This window comes from Schistocerca cancellata, chromosome 9 (genome assembly GCF_023864275.1).
Source record: "Schistocerca cancellata isolate TAMUIC-IGC-003103 chromosome 9, iqSchCanc2.1, whole genome shotgun sequence".
NCBI lineage: Eukaryota > Metazoa > Arthropoda > Insecta > Orthoptera > Acrididae > Schistocerca > Schistocerca cancellata.
The window spans coordinates 426,328,962-426,348,114 of NC_064634.1; positions in this window are offsets into that span (position 1 = coordinate 426,328,962).

A 19,153-nucleotide genomic window follows, 5' to 3' on the forward strand; every position below is an offset into this window, starting at 1 on the left:
TACTTCAACTGTCACAATTTTATCAGTTATTTGGCGAAGTATTCGTAATAAAGTTTCCGAATTTACTGTCCTCCAGGAATGTTCTCGTGCTCAAATTATTCTTGGGACAGAGAGCTGGCTGAAACCCGAAGAGGAAAGCTCTGAGATATTTTGCGAGTCCGTGAAACGTATATTGAAGAACAGATTAGAGGCCATAGGAGGGGGGAGTGTCTTTACAGTTGACAAAAATACGGTCTTCTTGAGGTCGAAGTTGAGTGTGACAGTGAAGTCATTTGGTCTCGCATAACAAGTGTAAGTGAAACCAAGTTAATTGTTGGATGTTTGTACCGATCACTCGATTCTGCTTTGACAGTTCTAGAGTCATTCAAAGAAAATCTACGGTCAATAGCGCGTAAATACCCAGATCACGCAATATTGGTTGGAAGTGACTAACCAGCCGACTATAGACTGAGATGTCTATGGATTTATTGCGAGGAGTACAGACAGACAGTCATGCGAAATACCTTTGAAGATGTTTTCTGAAAATTGTCTTGAGCAGCTAGCTCGGCAGCCCACGCGATGGAAATATCTTAGACCTTGTAGCTGCAAATAGACCGGACCTTATCGACAACGTCAGTACAGAAACGGGGATTAGCCGTCATTATATCATTATAGCAACTACGATTACGAAAGTTAATACATCAGTCAAGAAGGTCAGAAGAGCGTTTCTGCTAGATAGAGCGGATAAGCAGTTATTAACATCTAACTTAGTAAAATGACATCACTTAGTTCCAGTCAGATGGATGTAGAGGAATTATGCGCAAAGTTTAAGCAGATTGTAAATCATGGACCGGAGAGTTACGCGCCTGGTAAGTAGATAAAGAATGGAAAAGACCCGCCATGGTTCAATAATGAAATTCGGCGGATGCTGAGGAAGCAGAGATCGTTGCACTCTCGATTCAAAAGGGTACCCATAAGTTACGACAAGCAAAGGTTAGTAGAGATTCGTGAGTCTGTGTAAATATCTATGCACGAAGCATACAACAACTACCACCGTCACATCTTATAAAAAGATCAGGCAGAGAATCCGAGAAAATTCTGGCCGCATGTAAAATCGCTAAGCGGGTCTAAAGCTTCCACTCAGTCCTTTGTTGACCAGTCTGGTATGGCAGCTGAAGTTTTTAATTTCAAGTTCAAGAAATCGTTCACACAGGAGAATCGTAAAAACATACCATCATTTGACTATCGTACAGACGCCCATAAGGACGACAATTATAAGTAAATCTGACGTTGAGAGACAACTGAAAGATTGGAAAGGTCTGGATGGAATCCCAGTTTCTATTTTATAATACAAAGAGTATTCTACTGCATTTGCCCCTTACCTAGCTTCCATTTATCGTGTATCTCTAGCCCAGCACAAAGTCCCAAGCGACTGTAAAAGAGCGCATATGATTCCTGTATATAAGAAAGGTAAAAGAACAGATCGGCAAAATTACAGACCTATATCCCTAACTTCTGTTTGCTATAGAATCCTTCAACATATTTTCAGTTCGAATATAATAATATTTATTCAGACAGAAGCTTATGTCCACGAATCTGCATGGTTTTAAAAAGCATTGCTGGTGCGACATACAGCTGGCCCTATTCTCACATATTCTGAGAACTATGGATGAAGGGCAACAGGTACATTCCATATCACTACACACCCGGATGTTAACGAAGATACGAGTGTATGGATTAAGTTCACAGATATGTGAATGGCTCGAAGACCCCTTAAATAATAGAACCCAGAATGTTTGAAACGTCCCCTTTAAACATTTATACACGACTGTCCTTAAATTGACACACAATATTTTTAGCGCAACGCAATCTGACTTTCAAAAATCCCTGCAAAAGAATGGCCCTGACTAACATTAACCTATACCTTTCACAAATCACTTACCTCACCAAAAATCTTCGTACTCTAACTACTGCAATACAGCGAGCGCCACTACTGCCAGCTAAATAAAAGATTCAAACTACTGAAGGCGCTAACTACTAGTAGGCATAGTTACCAAATGAAAGATTTTAATAGAGAACAAACAATGTATTTACCTTAATAGTCATAATATATATAGCAGTTCAGACATCCATTCTGTACTCAAAAATCCGCCATCTCATTTCCCACATCCACCACTGCTGGCGGCTCACCTCCAACTGCGCAACGCTACGCGCTGTTCACATCCAGCTGCCGCTGCCCAACACTACAATGGCAGACAACAATGCAAACTAGCCACAGACTACACACAGCACAGCCAGTGATTTTCATACAGAGCGCTACGTAACGTTGCTAATAAGAAAACAGTCTACTTACATAAAGAAAACATAAACAGCCTACTTACATATTGTCCTCGATGGAGAGAGTTCATCAGACAGAAGGAGTGTCCCAGGGAAGTGTGATAGGACTGCTGTTGTTCTCTAGATACATAAAGGGTTTGGTTAACAGGATGGGCAGCATTCTGAGGTTTCTGGCGGATAATGCAGTGGTGAACGGTAATGTGTCAAATGGTTCAAATGGCTCTGAGCACTATGGGACTTAACAGCTGAGGTCATCAGTCCCCTAGAACTTAGAACTACTTAAACCTAAATAACCTAAGGACAGAACACACACCCATGCCCGAGGCAGGATTCGAACCTGCGACCGTAGCGGTCGCGCGGTGCCAGACTGAAGCGCCTAGAACCGCTCGGCCACCCCGGCCGGCTAATGTGTCGAAGTTGAGTGACTATAGGAAGGTACAGGACGAATTACACAAAATTTACAATTGGTGTTATGAATGGCAGTTAGCTCTAAATGCGGAAAAATGTAGGTTAATGCGGATGAGTGGGAAGATCAAACCTGTAATGTTCGGATGCAGTATTACCAGTGTCTTGCCTGACACAGTTAAATATCTGGGCATAACGTTGCAAAGCGATATGAGGTGAAACGAGCATGTGATAACTGTGATAGGGAAGGCGAATCGTCATCTTCGGTTTATTGGGAGAAATTTAGGAAATAGTGGTTCACCTGTAAAGAACGCCGCATGTAGGACGCTGGTTCGACCTATTCTTGAATACTGGCCGAGTGTTTAGGATCTGTACTGGGTCGGATTGAAGACATCGAAGCATTCAGAAGCGGCCTGGGAGGTTTATTACTGGTAGGTTCGAACAACACGTAAGTGTTACGGGGATGATCCGGAAACTCAAATTGGAATCTCTGGAGGAAAGACGACGTTCTTTCCGAGAAACACTACTAAGAAAATTTAGACAACCGGCATTTGAAGCTGACTGCCGAAAGATTCTTACGCCGCCACCATACATTATCACGAAGATAAGATACGAGAATTTAGGCCTCATACGCAGACATACAGACAGTCGTTTTTCCCTCGCTCTGTTAGTGAGTGAAACAGAAAAGGAAATGACAAGTAGTTGTACAGGATACCCTCCAACACACAGCGTACGGTACTTGCAGAGTGTCTACAGGGTGAAAAGTACACTCCTGTAAATGGAAAAAAAAACATTGACACCGGTGTGTCAGACCCACCATACTTGCTCCGGACACTGCGAGACGGCTGTACAAGCAATGATCACACGCACGGCACAGCGGACACACCAGGAACCGCGGTGTTGGCCGTCGAATGGCGCTAGCTGCGCAGCATTTGTGCACCGCCGCTGTCAGTGTCAGCCAGTTTGCCGTGGCATACGGAGCTCCATCGCAGTCTTTAACTCTGGTAGCATGCCGCGACAGCGTGGACGTGAACCGTATGTGCAGTTGACGGACTTTGAGCGAGGGCGTATAGTGGGCATGCGGGAGGCCGGGTGGACGTACCGCCGAACTGCTCAACACGTGGGGCGTGAGGTCTCCACAGTACATCGATGTTGTCGCCAGTGGTCGGCGGAAGGTGCACGTGCCCGTCGACCTGGGACCGGACCGCAGCGACGCACGGATGCACGCCAAGACCGTAGGATCCTACGCAGTGCCGTAGGGGACCGCACCGCCACTACCCAGCAAATTAGGGACACTGTTGCTCATGGGGTATCGGCGAGGACCATTCGCAACCGTCTCCATGAAGCTGGGCTACGGTCCCGCACACCGTTAGGCCGTCTTCCGCTCACGCCCCAACATCGTGCAGCCCGCCTCCAGTGGTGTCGCGACAGGCGTGAATGGAGGGACGAATGGAGACGTGTCGTCTTCAGCGATGAGAGTCGCTTCTGCCTTGGTGCCAATGATGGTCGTATGCGTGTTTGGCGCCGTGCAGGTGAGCGCCACAATCAGGACTGCATACGACCGAGGCACACAGGGCCAACACCCGGCATCATGGTGTGGGGAGCGATCTCCTACACTGGCCGTACACCACTGGTGATCGTCGAGGGGACACTGAATAGTGCACGGTACATCCAAACCGTCATCGAACCCATCGTTCTACCATTCCTAGACCGGAAAGGGAACTTGCTGTTCCAACAGGACAATGCACGTCCGCATGTATCCCGTGCCACCCAACGTGCTCTAGAAGGTGTAAGTCAACTACCCTGGCCAGCAAGATCTCCGGATCTGTCCCCCATTGAGCATGTTTGGGACTGGATGAAGCGTCGTCTCACGCGGTCTGCACGTCCAGCACGAACGCTGGTCCAACTGAGGCGCCAGGTGGAAATGGCATGGCAAGCCGTTCCACAGGACTACATCCAGCATCTCTACGATCGTCTCCATGGGAGAATAGCAGCCTGCATTGCTGTGAAAGGTGGATATACACTGTACTAGTGCCGACATTGTGCATGCTCTGTTGCCTGTGTCTATGTGCCTGTGGTTCTGTCAGTGTGATCATGTGATGTATCTGACCCCAGGAATGTGTCAATAAAGTTTCCCCTTCCTGGGACAATGAATTCACGGTGTTCTTATTTCAATTTCCAGGAGTGTATTTAAGCCGACAAACTCTGGGAGATTGTAGGGGACATCAAAACAAATATTTTTCCCTAATGTGATTTTTTCCTATGAGGACAATTTGAACCGGTAGAGGAAGATTTCTTTGGCGACAAATTAATTAAACCAAGAAACACTTTTCCATTTTTTATGGCCAAGAGACAACACATTAACACAACCCAATTTCAATTACAGTAGATTTTCAAAAATGCCTCCATTGACACGTAAACGAAGGTTACACCGTCGGATCACGTTCTGTCTGACATGGGCGAAAACCCCAGGAGTATCCTGAATTGTTCCTGCTGCTGCTACTATCCGCGCAACCTGATCCTCTTCTTATGCAACAGGAGTTGCGTAAACAAGGTTGCGCATCTCTCCCCACACAAAAAAGTCCAGAGGGGACATATCTGCGGATGGAGCAGGCCATGGTACAGGACCACCTCTGCCAATTCATGTTTCTGGGAACCGTCGGTCCAGGAATCGACACACACGACGACTGAAATGTGCCGGCGCCCCGTCATGTTGGAACCACATGCGATGTCTTGTAGGGAGCGGGGCGTCTTCCAGCAATTCTGGCAATGCTCTGGGTGGATAACCAACTGGTTCCAGGTTGTGGACACGCTGTAAGTGAAATGGACATAACAACTGCTCTCGAAGGACTATTCTTACCTTCGTCTGATTCGTCCCCATGTTACGTGCAATTGCACGAGTGCTGATTTAAGGATCCCGCTCCACATGCTGCAAGACAGCTTCCTCAAATTGCAGCGTTCTTACCGTGCGACGGCGTCCCTGTCCAGGTAATCTGCTAAATGTCCCGATCTCACGCAGACGTTGGTACACAGCAGCAGAGGTCGTATGATGCGGGATACGGCGATTAGGATATTGTTGTTGATAAACCCGCTGTGCAGCTCGTCCGTTGTGGTGCGCTACGTAGTACACACTAACCATATCAGTGTATTCACTCCAGGTGTATCACTCCATTAGTAAACAGAGACAATGCACTACTACGCTGGTGGACAGCAGTTGGCTACAACTGGAGAGAGTAATACGCCATTTAACAACTGAAGATCTTGATACGGCCTCTAACAACTGAAGAGCGTAATACGGCCTCCACCTGTTTAAATAATCCTCATAGGAAAAAATGACATTAGAGAAAAATATTTGTTTTGATGTTCCCTACAACCTCCCAGAGTTTGTCGGTTTAAATACTTTTCACCCTGTAGATGTAGATGTAGACGTAGGTAAGATGAGTTACTGACGCGTTCTGTCAGTTCATCTTTGTTTGGAAGTAGAGCAATGTTAGCCTCCTACGAGAAAAACAATTATGGAAGGAGGGGTCGTGCTAGAATCAAGCGGCAGGCTTCGCAAAGCAACAGGTCCTATATGACCTACCCGACAGTGAGCTGTGCTTGCGCATCAATAGTGAAATATGTTGGGGCTCCATCATAGTAGAACTGTACACCTTTGCGCGCAGAATACAGTTGCTGTACCCATATTTCCCGACTTTCGCAAAAGTCCTGATTTTTTCGTGTTGTCGTTAACCATTTCGCGTAAGTTTTTCGCAGGACACAAAATGTTCCGTCTTTTGGACAGAACTAAAAGTTCGAAATATAATTCTCATTCACTTCAAAAATGTGCGAGCACATGACTCAGGAAATAAGTTGCAGGACGAATATCTTCGAAATGTTGCAGTTAATAGAGTTTCAACAGATGGTTCAAATCATGGTCCAACAAAAAAAGTTTGCACTGCATGCAACATTTGATACTGACAGACTAATCTGAAAATTGTTAACTGTATAGATTTAGATAATTTAGATTCGGTTATTTACAAAAACATAATTTCAAAGCTCAAAGCACAAAATATTGATACAAATTATTTAACCATTTTTTTTTCTGTAGGCAAAGCTAATGTAATCTTTGGATGGCATAATTTGCTTCTTCAGTTATTTCAAAATAAAAACAGAAGTACGAGGTCTGTTCAGAAAATTCCGGGACATACCTAGCTTCGCGCCAATGGTATGTTGGAGCAAAGTGCAGTTGGCATCCTTGAAACACAAGCTTGTGTTTAATGTGCAACTGCCGCAAGTTTCATTATTGCATGCCTATTAGTTGTTTTTCTGTGCTGTACTGAGTAGAACATTGGTCGAACGGTTTGCGAATTACGACATGTCAGTGTAAGAGGAGCAATGCGTCTGCATTAAATTTTGCGTGAAACTCAAGAAATCCTTTAGACAGGCACACTAAATGACGCAGGAAGCCTGCGGTGGTGAGTGCTTAAACTGTAATTGGTGTTACGAATGGTTCACACGGTTGAAAAGTGACCGGACGGAAGTTAAAGATGACTCCGTTCCGGACAGCCTTCGACGTCTACCGACGACGCTAATGTAAGGAACGTCAACGAAATTGCGCATACCAATCGGCTGTCCGAGAGATGATAGAAGAATGTAACATTTCAGTCGGATCATGTCATGAACTCCTGACACAGCGTCTTGGAATGCATCGTGTTGCCGCCAAGTTCGTCCCACGGCTCATGACTCACGCCAGAAAGACCTTCGCCTCGCAATCTGTGAAGAGCTTTTCGATCGCACAAATGAGAACGAGATGTTCCTTTAGAAAATCATAACTGATGATGCGACGGTTATGATGTCGAGGCCAAGGTTCAATCTTCACAGTGGATCGGGAAACGTTCGTTAATTCAGGTCAGATGTCAAGGCGATGCTGATAGTTTTCTTTGACTTTGAAGGGTTTGTTCAACACGATTCATGCTGCAGTGGCAAACTGTTAAACGATGGTACTATCGGTGCTTGTTGCGACCCCTTCGAAAAAAATGTGTGAAGGAAACGACCTGAAATGTGTCGAGACAATTCATGGCTCTCTTGCATCACGAAACGCACCCGCATATTCAATCCTGTTGGTGCGTGACCATTGCACAAAAAACGAAATCACTGTGCTGCCTCATCCTTCGTACTCTCCAGACCTGGTCCCTGTGGACCTTTTTTTCCAGTGTTGCAAATTACATTGAAATGACGAAGACTTACAACGACAGACGAGGTAAAAAACATTCACAGGCGGTGCTTCGAGCGATCCAGCAAGAAGCGTACCAAGACTGCTTGCGGAAGTGGAAATGGCGTTGGAGAAGTCTACCTGTTCTGAAGGAGAGTATTTCGAAGGAGACCACGCACAACAGGTAAATGTTGACAAAAATTTTGTGGACATAAAATTACACAACACCATACAAGTAACAGTCATACAATTGGCCACCACTTTTTTTCCCAATTTATTTGTAATTAATGCTCACGGAATATGGTATGCTCACAATGTAAAGTTTATTCTTTGCAAATAACTACTTGTAATGTTACCTTGATTCTTTGGGGAAAAATTTTTCAGTGTCAAATTAAAGCAAAGTATATATTGTAATACAAGAACTTCTTAGGCATTGCTTAGTCACACTTTATTGCAACTATACTTGATTCAAAATTTCAGTGCGCCTTATGATGTTAATATAATTGTTACGGTCATATTATTCATTTTATCTCACCTCTATGTTGCTCCCTGTATAGAGCACAGTATTTACATAATACCATATACACTCCTGGAAATTGAAATAAGAACACCGTGAATTCATTGTCCCAGGAAGGGGAAACTTTATTGACACATTCCTGGGGTCAGATACATCACATGATCACACTGACAGAACCACAGGCACATAGACACAGGCAACAGAGCATGCACAATGTCGGCACTAGTAGAGTGTATATACACCTTTCGCAGCAATGCAGACTGCTATTCTCCCATGGAGACGATCGTAGAGATGCTGGATGTAGTCCTGTGGAACGGCTTGCCATGCCATTTCCACCTGGCGCCTCAGTTGGACCAGCGTTCGTGCTGGACGTGCACACCGCGTGAGACGACGCTTCATCCAGTCCCAAACATGCTCAATGGGGGACAGATCCGGAGATCTTGCTGGCCAGGGTAGTTGACTTACACCTTCTAGAGCACGTTGGGTGGCACGGGATACATGCGGACGTGCATTGTCCTGTTGGAACAGCAAGTTCCCTTGCCGGTCTAGGAATGGTAGAACGATGGGTTCGATGACGGTTTGGATGTACCGTGCACTATTCAGTGTCCCCTCGACGATCACCAGTGGTGTACGGCCAGTGTAGGAGATCGCTCCCCACACCATGATGCCGGGTGTTGGCCCTGTGTGCCTCGGTCGTATGCAGTCCTGATTGTGGCGCTCACCTGCACGGCGCCAAACACGCATACGACCATCATTGGCACCAAAGCAGAAGCGACTCTCATCGCTGAAGACGACACGTCTCCATTCGTCCCTCCATTCACGCCTGTCGCGACACCACTGGAGGCGGGCTGCACGATGTTGGGGCGTGGGCGGAAGACGGCCTAACGGTGTGCGGGACCGTAGCCCAGCTTCATGGAGACGGTTGCGAATGGTCCTCGCCGATACCCCAGGAGCAACAGTGTCCCTAATTTGCTGGGAAGTGGCGGTGCGGTCCCCTACGGCACTGCGTAGGATCCTACGGTCTTGGCGTGCATCCGTGCGTCGCTGCGGTCCGGTCCCAGGTCGACGGGCACGTGCACCTTCCGCCGACCACTGGCGACAACATCAATGTACTGTGGAGACCTCACGCCCCACGTGTTGAGCAATTCGGCGGTACGTCCACCCGGCCTCCCGCATGCCCACTATACGCCCTCGCTCAAAAAGTCCGTCAACTGCACATACGGTTCACGTCCACGCTGTCGCGGCATGCTACCAGTGTTAAAGACTGCGATGGAGCTCCGTATGCCACGGCAAACTGGCTGACACTGACGGCGGCGGTGCACAAATGCTGCGCAGCTAGCGCCATTCGACGGCCAACACCGCGGTTCCTGGTGTGTCCGCTGTGCCGTGCGTGTGATCAATGCTTGTACAGCCCTCTCGCAGTGTCCGGAGCAAGTATGGTGGGTCTGACACACCGGTGTCAATGTGTTCTTTTTTCCATTTCCAGGAGTGTAAGTTACAGTCACGCAAGCTGGTTACTACATCTGTCAACTTCATCTGTAATATTATATGCTCATAATGTAAGATTTATCTTTGTGTTTTAATTTTCATTGTGTTTTATGTATTCTTGAAAAACAGTCATATTGTGAAATCAAAGCAATCTGTAAATTGTAATGTCTCTGAGAGAGAACATCTCTGGCACTGTTGTATTTGAAAAACTGAAATTTTTGTGTCAACTTCATATGTGGCGAATACTTTTAGTTGTGTGTGTGTGTGTGTGTGTGTGTGTGTGTGTGTTCTAACATTCTGCGTAGTGTCTGTTTGTTCTAAGTCGTGTCTCCCTACCACTTTCGCGCAACGACGCTCTGAGCGTGTTTTTTAGGGAATTGACTAGTTTGAACCTGGGACCTATTGCTGGTAAGGAGACATCAGGCCACACATGACATGTAGAGTTCAGAAGAGTTCAGTGAGACTAGTGATGATATAATCGAATACTTAATGATTTCAGTGTCAGCTCCACTGCACTCCCTGTAAAAGAATCTTAATACTAACTAAATTTAGTGGAAGGGGTTCAAGACTTTCCTATTTTTCGTTAGCTGGTAAAATAATGTCGAAAAAGCAGTTAAGTTTCCCATTGGACATTTTATTCTACTCACAAAACATTGTTTATAAATTGCACTATTGATAAAAGGAAATGTTTTAATACAGGATGATAAAAACCAACTGTGTTCAAGAAAAATGTGAACGAATATTCCCTGAATGGGTTTCCAAGTTCTACAATGGATCGAAGGATGACCTATGCCATATCACATCTATAATTTAGGTTTAAATTAAGTTTCACAAAAGAGAAAACTATCAAAATGGTCTACAGTGACCCTCAATTATCTTACATTACTTATTTAACTTGTCGTAAATTACAGTGGCTGATGTGGCTTCTCAATAATTATGTTACAGAAAAATCATCACGTTTCAGATTTTTACTTCAAGTAGCCAATGTGAACACCATAAGATTTAATTGACGATTGATACTAGTATTACGTAAAAAGGGGATGTAACAGGTGATACTTCTGCAGTTCTGAGTGAAGCCTTATGCGCTCAAAAATGCGTCATTGCATGTGTTCATTACCTTGTCAGTGTTCAGGCAGTGTCAGGGGGCAGAAGGCGGGAAAGCTCCACGCACCTCGCCGTCTCGGAGGCAACTCTCTCCTAACTTGTCCTTACTACAATTTACCGAAGTTCGTTTAAAAAAAGCTATCTGGCTGTGTTTTCAACTGACAAATTAGGGTCTCAATGTTAACCTTAAGCTCCGCCTACAAAAATTCTGTCTATCCAATGAGAAACGTTATACTTTTCGTGGTGGGGCAATGTTTTTAACGTTTGCAACGTAACAGAGACGCGAAAAAGTCTTGCAGCTGGTGTGGCCCTTTCAGATCTATACTGTTCTTCTGGAGGGCTCTATCTTTTAACATGGGCTGCCGGGTGGTTTTGGCAGTCGGCTAGCGACGTGGGTGTCCGTCCCTCATCGTAAGGCCTTCTAACTTGACATGGTTCTGCTCTCTGCTTCTGTTCTCGTTTCTTCATTCAGAACTGCGTCTGTTTCACGGTGGGAAGGTGTGATATGCATTTAGGCATTGTTGTGTTAGTCTGTGGTATTGCATTTGCTCACTCATTGATCGTATTACTTTCATGTCAGGGTTTTCATGGAAGGTGTTGGATTTGCCTGACATCTTGCATATCACCACCCTTTGAACCTAATTTTTTCACTGAAGCTAGGCAATGATTGAATCGTTGTCTAAGTCAGTCAAAAATTATTCCTTTATCTAAATTTTGTTGCCTACTGTTCAGCCACGTTATTCTGGTTCTATGATAGTTTGTATTACTAATATTTTTATATTATTCCACATTATGCTCAAAAATATATTTATATTGACAAGAGAAGAATATTTTTATGCTATTATCATTATTAATTTTTAATTATTCTCTTTCTTTATTTAAGTGCGAAATTTGTCTTTTAAGATGTTTGTTATCGAAAGTGAGGAGTCTTTCACATCGATTTTCTTACAAATATTTTTTTATAAATGTAGTATTTAAGTAAAATCTATTCCTAACACATTTTCTAAATATCATGTACAGGTAAAATGTTTTTGTTTCTAGACACTCATTTTAACATTGTTACACTAACAAATCAGAATTATTTCCAAGAGTTGCTTTGACAAAGAAATATACATACACAAGTATTGAGATATTATCCTAACAAATGGTACAAATGTTAAAAAAAGGGAAAACATCCAGCAAGATAATTTTTTATTCTTTGTTTTTATAACGAGAAAATAAGTAAAATATAGTTATTCTTTTATTTTTATGACGAGAAATAAGCAGCATATAGTTTTAGTGTTTATTATGCCTTACTTTGTTCTTTATATACTGTCCATTTCAGAACTAATGGCTTATTTTTATCGAGAGTCGATTATTACTCAAGTCCATAGTCAATGACTGATATTTTGTAGTTTATTAGCTGTCTGGTGTGCTTAACTTATTTAGTTTTTCACACATTTCTTTTGCACAATTCCTACACCACATAATTTGATTTCACACATTCAAACAATCCTATGAATGTTTAAGCATGAGGTTGGCGAATGTTTTTGCACGAAGGTGATGGACTTGAGTGAGATGGATGTGGGCAAGTATTTGATGTACAGCTTCGTTCGTCGTTCTTTGTTGGCTTTGCAATGGTGTGTTGCTGTTGTGGAGGTCCCATAATGGAATGGCGCTGTGAGTGCAGAATCTTGTGGTTCACTGGCTTTGTATGCATGAAAGTCATCATTACGTGTCGCTGAAAGCAGTCGTTTTTCGTTGTGATACTTTGCAGATTACTAGATTACAATAGGATAGGGATTTGGGAAGGTATGTCATCTATTCTTCACCCATCTTCTTTCTTGGTCTCAATCTTGTGAATCTTCAACTTCTGTTCTTCCTGCTTTTTTTCTGCTTCTTACTTGATTCTTGGTTCTTCTCTGGGCAGGATATGGGAATATTTATTGATAACTAGTCGTTTTGAAGTTCTCCTCTTAGTAACAGTTTGATAAATTGTTTGGACATGTCATTTCTACTTTGTGGACATTTTCTTCAGTTTCGTGCATCAGTGTGCTGTATAATAGCATTAGTTTGACTTTTACATATATTTTTTTCCTGTCGTGGCTTGCCCAAGTGGTCTTCTCGTCTGGCCGTTTTTTGCTCGCTCCGCTGAGTCGGGGCGCCCCGGAACCCTCCTGGGCTTCCATGTGTGTCTGCAGGATTCCGCCTAGCAGCAGATTTACTGCCCACTTTGGATACAAAGGCCCTCTGTTGGTCTCACTGTCCTTTCCCTTCTCTCGAGGGTTCTGCCTTGGGGAATCGTGTCTTGCTAATTACATCCTTTTCTTTCTTGATACTTCTTGAGTTGCAACTTGTGGGTTGTTGCATCTGGTTTTTGCTGGAGTTTTTACAATGGTTCTTACAAAAAGTTTTACTTATATTCATCTAACATGTCTAGTACCTACATTGTTTTATGCCTTTTTAAAAAGCTTTACAAATTTTTGCACCCTTTCCATGTTACAATTCTAAGATATTTTGAGTCTTAACTTCTACAAGAATCCTCAAATTCGTTTTTTATTTTTGTGTAGTGTCATGTTGTATAGCATTTTAGTATTTAATGCTGTTAGACTATCTGTGCTTTATCCCTTCACCTTAATCTATGGTACTAATGGTGTTATTTTTGTTTTTGTTTTTATTGAAACTACTTTTTTTTCCCCAACTTCCTCTCTCTTCATTCTTCTTTCTACTTATAATCTTATCTGCAACATAAACTTGAAATATTGTGCTAATTATTTAGTAGAACTCGAAATTTTTCATCAATTTCTTTATGGACTTCTAACATGAGTTGAGGCGATTCCCCCTTTTGTGCATACCATTATAATTCTTCAGCCTCTTTATCTCGCATCATTCTTAATTGTTTGTTTATAACTGGTATTTCTTCTAATTTTAGTTTTTGCTCGAAGAGAAGTGCGACATTCCCGAATGTTATGCTACCTTTCCCCATATCTATTATCGTCCGTCTCATTTAAAAAAATCTGCACCTATAATTAAATCTACAGTTAGTTTAGGTATAATCATGAAGTTTGCTTCGATCTTTTGACCTTGGCATGAAAGAGTTAACCTTGTTTGTCTCAACTTCTGCAGCATTGTTTCTAATAGGACCTCTTACTTTAATCTTACATGTTTTCATAACTAGCAATTCCTCATTGGCATTACACTGCATGAATAAATTTTCTGAGATCGCAGTCAGTTCACTTCCGCTATCAATTACAATATTGACTGGGGTATGCTTTACCATGGCCTTCACATTTGGCCGAATTTGAAAGGGATGTTCGGTTCTTCTTCTTCTCGCATCAACGAATCCTCCACTGAATCATACATGAGTCTTTTCAGGACTTTCCCTTGTGAATTCGAACTTTCTGTAGGATAAGCTTTGACTGCTACTTCTCTCTCTTTCATTTCCTCTTTTCCATTTCTTCCTTCATTTACACTTTCTTCAACATCCTCTACTTTTTCCTCATCTTCGTCTATCTTCTCCTTCTTCATCGCTACTTCCACGTAATTGCATTTAAATGCTCTAATTATCGCTTCATAACTTCCTACATTATATACATTGGGTTGTGTGCCCACTAGTAACTTATTTTCGACTTCTGTCGACTGCGCATTATCCTCATTGAATTCGCTTTCCCTGGTTTCCATCTCAAATAGCTCTACAATACTCATTACTTCGTCCTTTCCTCCTACGTTCGTTGTGCATGCCTCTGGTAATTCATCTTCCTCGTCAGTATTCTCCCAATTAATTTCGTCCCAACACGATATTGTTATTTTCCTGTCTTCGTTTTCATCTGGTCCCTGCGCTTTTGTTTCTTCCTTCTTCTCTTCTCGTGATAAGGTATTTATTGCTGTGTTCAAGGTGCTGCAATTATCCTGGGTCGGTGCGTCATTCTCTTTGGCATGGGCGCTTAGCTGTCGATACGAATGTTTTTCGGGGTTTGCTGGTCTTACCTCCACCTCTTCTATCTGTATTCTCTTTTCTTGCTCCGCTTGTTGATATTGGTTTCTTTGTTGATAATTTGTCGGTCTATTGGTTCTCCAATACCCGTTCCGGTTGTCATTGTTCCCTCTGTAATAGTTGTTGCCGTTCCTGGGTGAATTATAGTTATTGCCATATTCCCTTCTAAATCCATAACCGTTTCTTTGTTGAAATCTGTTATCGTTTCTTGGTGCGAAGTTATCACGTGGGTCGTACTTATTGTTTCTTCGTACTGTGTCTTGTGGATTCCACTGCTTTTTGCTTTCGTTTTCACGTGCGCTTCGTCTTTTTCTTGCGTCATCTTCAGAAAATATAAACTCTAGCTCCCTTAGAATTCCTTTAAATGCTTCGACGTCATTGCCTCCGCGACCTACTAATGATTGCCGGTATTTCAATGGTAACTTCATCGCGCATAATTTAATCAACGCTCCGTCACTATATGGTACATCTAAGCATTGAATTTTCTTTGCCATTACTTCGAAAAATTTCACGGGACTCTTCTCTCCTCAATTTTCAAAATATGGGTTCTGTAATAATTCGTACTTCACTCTGTTTTGTGCTTCGCTGGACCAATATCGTGAGAGAAACTTCTCTCTGATATCTTCGTAGATCGGCATGTCATTGCATCATTCTGCATGGTTTCTGCGACTGTTCCTGACATGTGTGCACATATAACGTCTAATTTGTGTGCTAGCGTCCAGTGTTCTGGTAATCCTACTTGGAATTGATCAATAAAAGTTCGTGGATGTAATGAGTTTGCTTCTCGAAAGTGCTGAAATTTTCTGACTGTGAGGAAATGATCGTTGTCGTACTTCGTCATAGTTCCATATGAAATTCGCGATTCTTCGCCACTTTTGTTTCGAATCATTTCTCCCGTCGTTCTTTCCGGTTGTGGTAGATTCATTGGATATTGTCCACTGTAACTTTCGCCTACCCTTGTGTAGTATCGTTGTAGTGGTACGCAATAATTTTCTTCCATCAGTTGTGAACGTGTAGCTGAATGCATTGCACTGTACTCTTCGCGACCTGGCTTTCCATTATCACGTATTGGTTTGCTATCTTGTCTGGCTGACCTTGCCGCTTCATTGCACGATACAGACTGTCTTGAAACATACATTTGTGGTTCTGCATGTGTTTGTGGTGCCGTTTATTCATCAAGAATTTCGAAACGTGTTTGATGCGGTGCAGCCTGTCTGATTTCACGTATGTTACTTTCCGCCTGTAATTGGAATCGAAAATGCACGATTTCTTCGTTAATTGCTTGTATTTCCAGTGCTGCTACAGATATGGATGTGGTTGCAGACTCTGTGCTTGTTCGATCTTGTTCCCTACGCTCTTCAATGGTTTGCAACTACTCTGTTCGCAATAATTTCTGAAACTGTCGCTTCGTTTGCGCTTCTATTTTGACTATGCGGTTATCATATCTTTTCAGCGCTGCTTTTGTGATACGTTTGTGTAACACACTGTTTTCAACAATTTTACGCGCTGTACCTGCTGCTTGTCTAGTAATTACGTTTATCTGTTTCTCTAGTTTCTTGACTTCTCACTGGGTGTTGTTACGTAATGTGTTGATCTCGTCCTGAGTGTCATTACGCAATGTTTGTACGTCCACTTGTACCTTGTCAATGTCTGTTTTCAATTGATTGTGACCTGTTATCAAGTTTCCTATCACTTCTCGAGATTCTCTTGCCTCGTCTTCAATATGACTTAGATGTAACTGAATTTTTTTGTTTTGTTCTTTAATCTCACGCATTTTTCTCGTGGTTTCTGCTTTCTGAAGTTGAATTTGGTTCGCTATTTCTTTATTTTGCCTTGTCATGGTTTCCGTAATTTGTTGTAATAATTCTGCCAGATTGGTGGGTCCTATTGCGTTTCTTCCGTCGTAGTACGCTCTGTGTTTTCACCCAAGTGTTGGTTTGCAACCGATTGCATTGAACTGTGCGGTGACACGTTTCTGCTTGCATTCCTTGTACTCTGTGGTGAGGGAGCTCTGATTACTTGTACTATGGGTTCTACGTATTCAAGACGCAAGTGGCTGGTCGTGGTGGCCAAGCGGTTAAAGGCGCTACAGTCTGGCACCGCGCGACCGCTACGGTCGCAGGTTCGAATCCTGCCTCGGGCATGGATGTGTGTGATGTCCTTAGGTTAGTTAGGTTTAAGTAGTTCTAAGTTCTAGGGGACTGATGACCTTAGAAGTTAAGTCCCATAGTGCTCAGAGGCATTTGAACCAACACGCAAGTTAGAATCCTCATCGACTGTCTCTCTACTTTCCTGCTCCTCTGTCGTATGCTGACCTACGTTTTCTATGCCTTGGCGTACATTATCCTCGTTATGGTGCGTTATCTGTCCTATTTCTCGCGATACTGCATCGTCTGTTGTTCTGTCCTCTATTCTCTGTCCACCTTCATGCTGGGTCTCTACCTCAACTCGGTCAATGTCTCGATCTGCCATTGCTAATCTTTCCGAATCCCTTATTTTCTATTTTAACAGCAATTCACGCCCCCTACTTCGCGTCAACATACGCTCATACGATCTCACGCGCTTCATAAACTTTATGTTCACACGACTTGACACTTATTACACCCAAGACTGACAATCCATTCACTTACTTGTTGGGTCAGAACCAACTACTCAACGATGTATCCGCCACCTGTGCGCTTGCATTGGAGAGAAAACTTAATTCTAACAATATTAAAATTCATAGCTTAATTATGCTATTGTCTCTGCTAGAATGTCTCACTTTCTATTGAATACTTTATTACTATCCATCGCTGCGACTCCTGTTATCAACTATTTATGCCTTTCAAAAAAAAATTTATTACGAACATTTTTCAACAAGATATTTTTTCGACCTTCAATCATGGTATTTTACCATCCTGGCAGGGTCGCCATTCTCTAACATTCTGCGTGGTGTCTGTTTGTTCTAAGTCGTGTCTCCCTACTACTTTCGCGAAATGACGCTCTGAGCATGTTTTTTAGGGAATTGACTAGTTTGAACCTGGGACCTGTTGCTGGTAAAGAGACACCAGGCCACACATGACATGAGTTCAGAAGAGTTCAGTGAGACTAGTGATGATATAATCGAATACTTAATGATTTCAGTGTCAGCTCCACTGCACTCCCTGTAAAAGAATCTTAATACTAACTAAATTTAGTGGAAGGGGTTCAAGGCTTTCCTATTTTTAGTTAGCTGGTAAAAAAACATCGAAAAAGCAGTTAAGTTTACCATTGGAAATTTTATTCTACTCACAAAACATTGTTTATAAATTGCACTATTAATAAAAGGAAATTTTTTAATACAGGATGATAAAAACCAACTGCATTCATTAAAATGTGAACGAATATCCCCTAAATGGGTTTCCAAGTTCTACAATGGATCGAAGGATGACCTATGCCATATCTCATTTATAATTTAGGTTTAAATTACGGTTCACAAAAGAGAAAACTATCAAAATGGTCTACAGTGACCCTCAATTATCTTACATTACTTATTTAACTTGTCGTAAATTACAGTGGCTGATGTGGCTTCTCAATAATTATATAACAGAAAAATCATCCCGTTTCAGATTTTTACTTCAAGTAGCAAATGTGAACACCCTGAGATTTAATTAACGATCGACACTAGTATTACGTAAAAAGGGGATGTAACAGGTTAGACTTCTGCAGTTCTGAGTGAAGCCTTATGCGCTCAAAAATGCAGTATCGCGTGTGTTCATTATCTTGTTGGTGTTTAGGCAGCGTCAGGGTGTGGTGGGCGGCACAGCTCCACGCACCTCGCTGTCTCGGAAGCAACTCTCTCCTAACTTGTCCTTACTACAATTTACCGAAGTTGGTTTAAAAAAAGCTATCTGACTGTGTGTTCAACTGACAAATTAGGGTCTCAATGTTAACCTTATGCTCCGCCTACAAAAATTCTGTCCATCCAATGAGAAACGTTATACTTTTCGTGGTGGGGCAATGTTTTTAACGTTTGCAACGTAACAGAGACGCGAAAAAGTCTCACGCTAAAACTTGCAGCTGGTGTGGCCCTTTCAGTGTCATCGTAAGATCTATACTGTTCTTCTGGAGGGCTCTATCTTTTAACATGGGCTGTCAGGTGGTTTTGGCAGTCGGCTAGCGACGTGGGTGTCCGTCC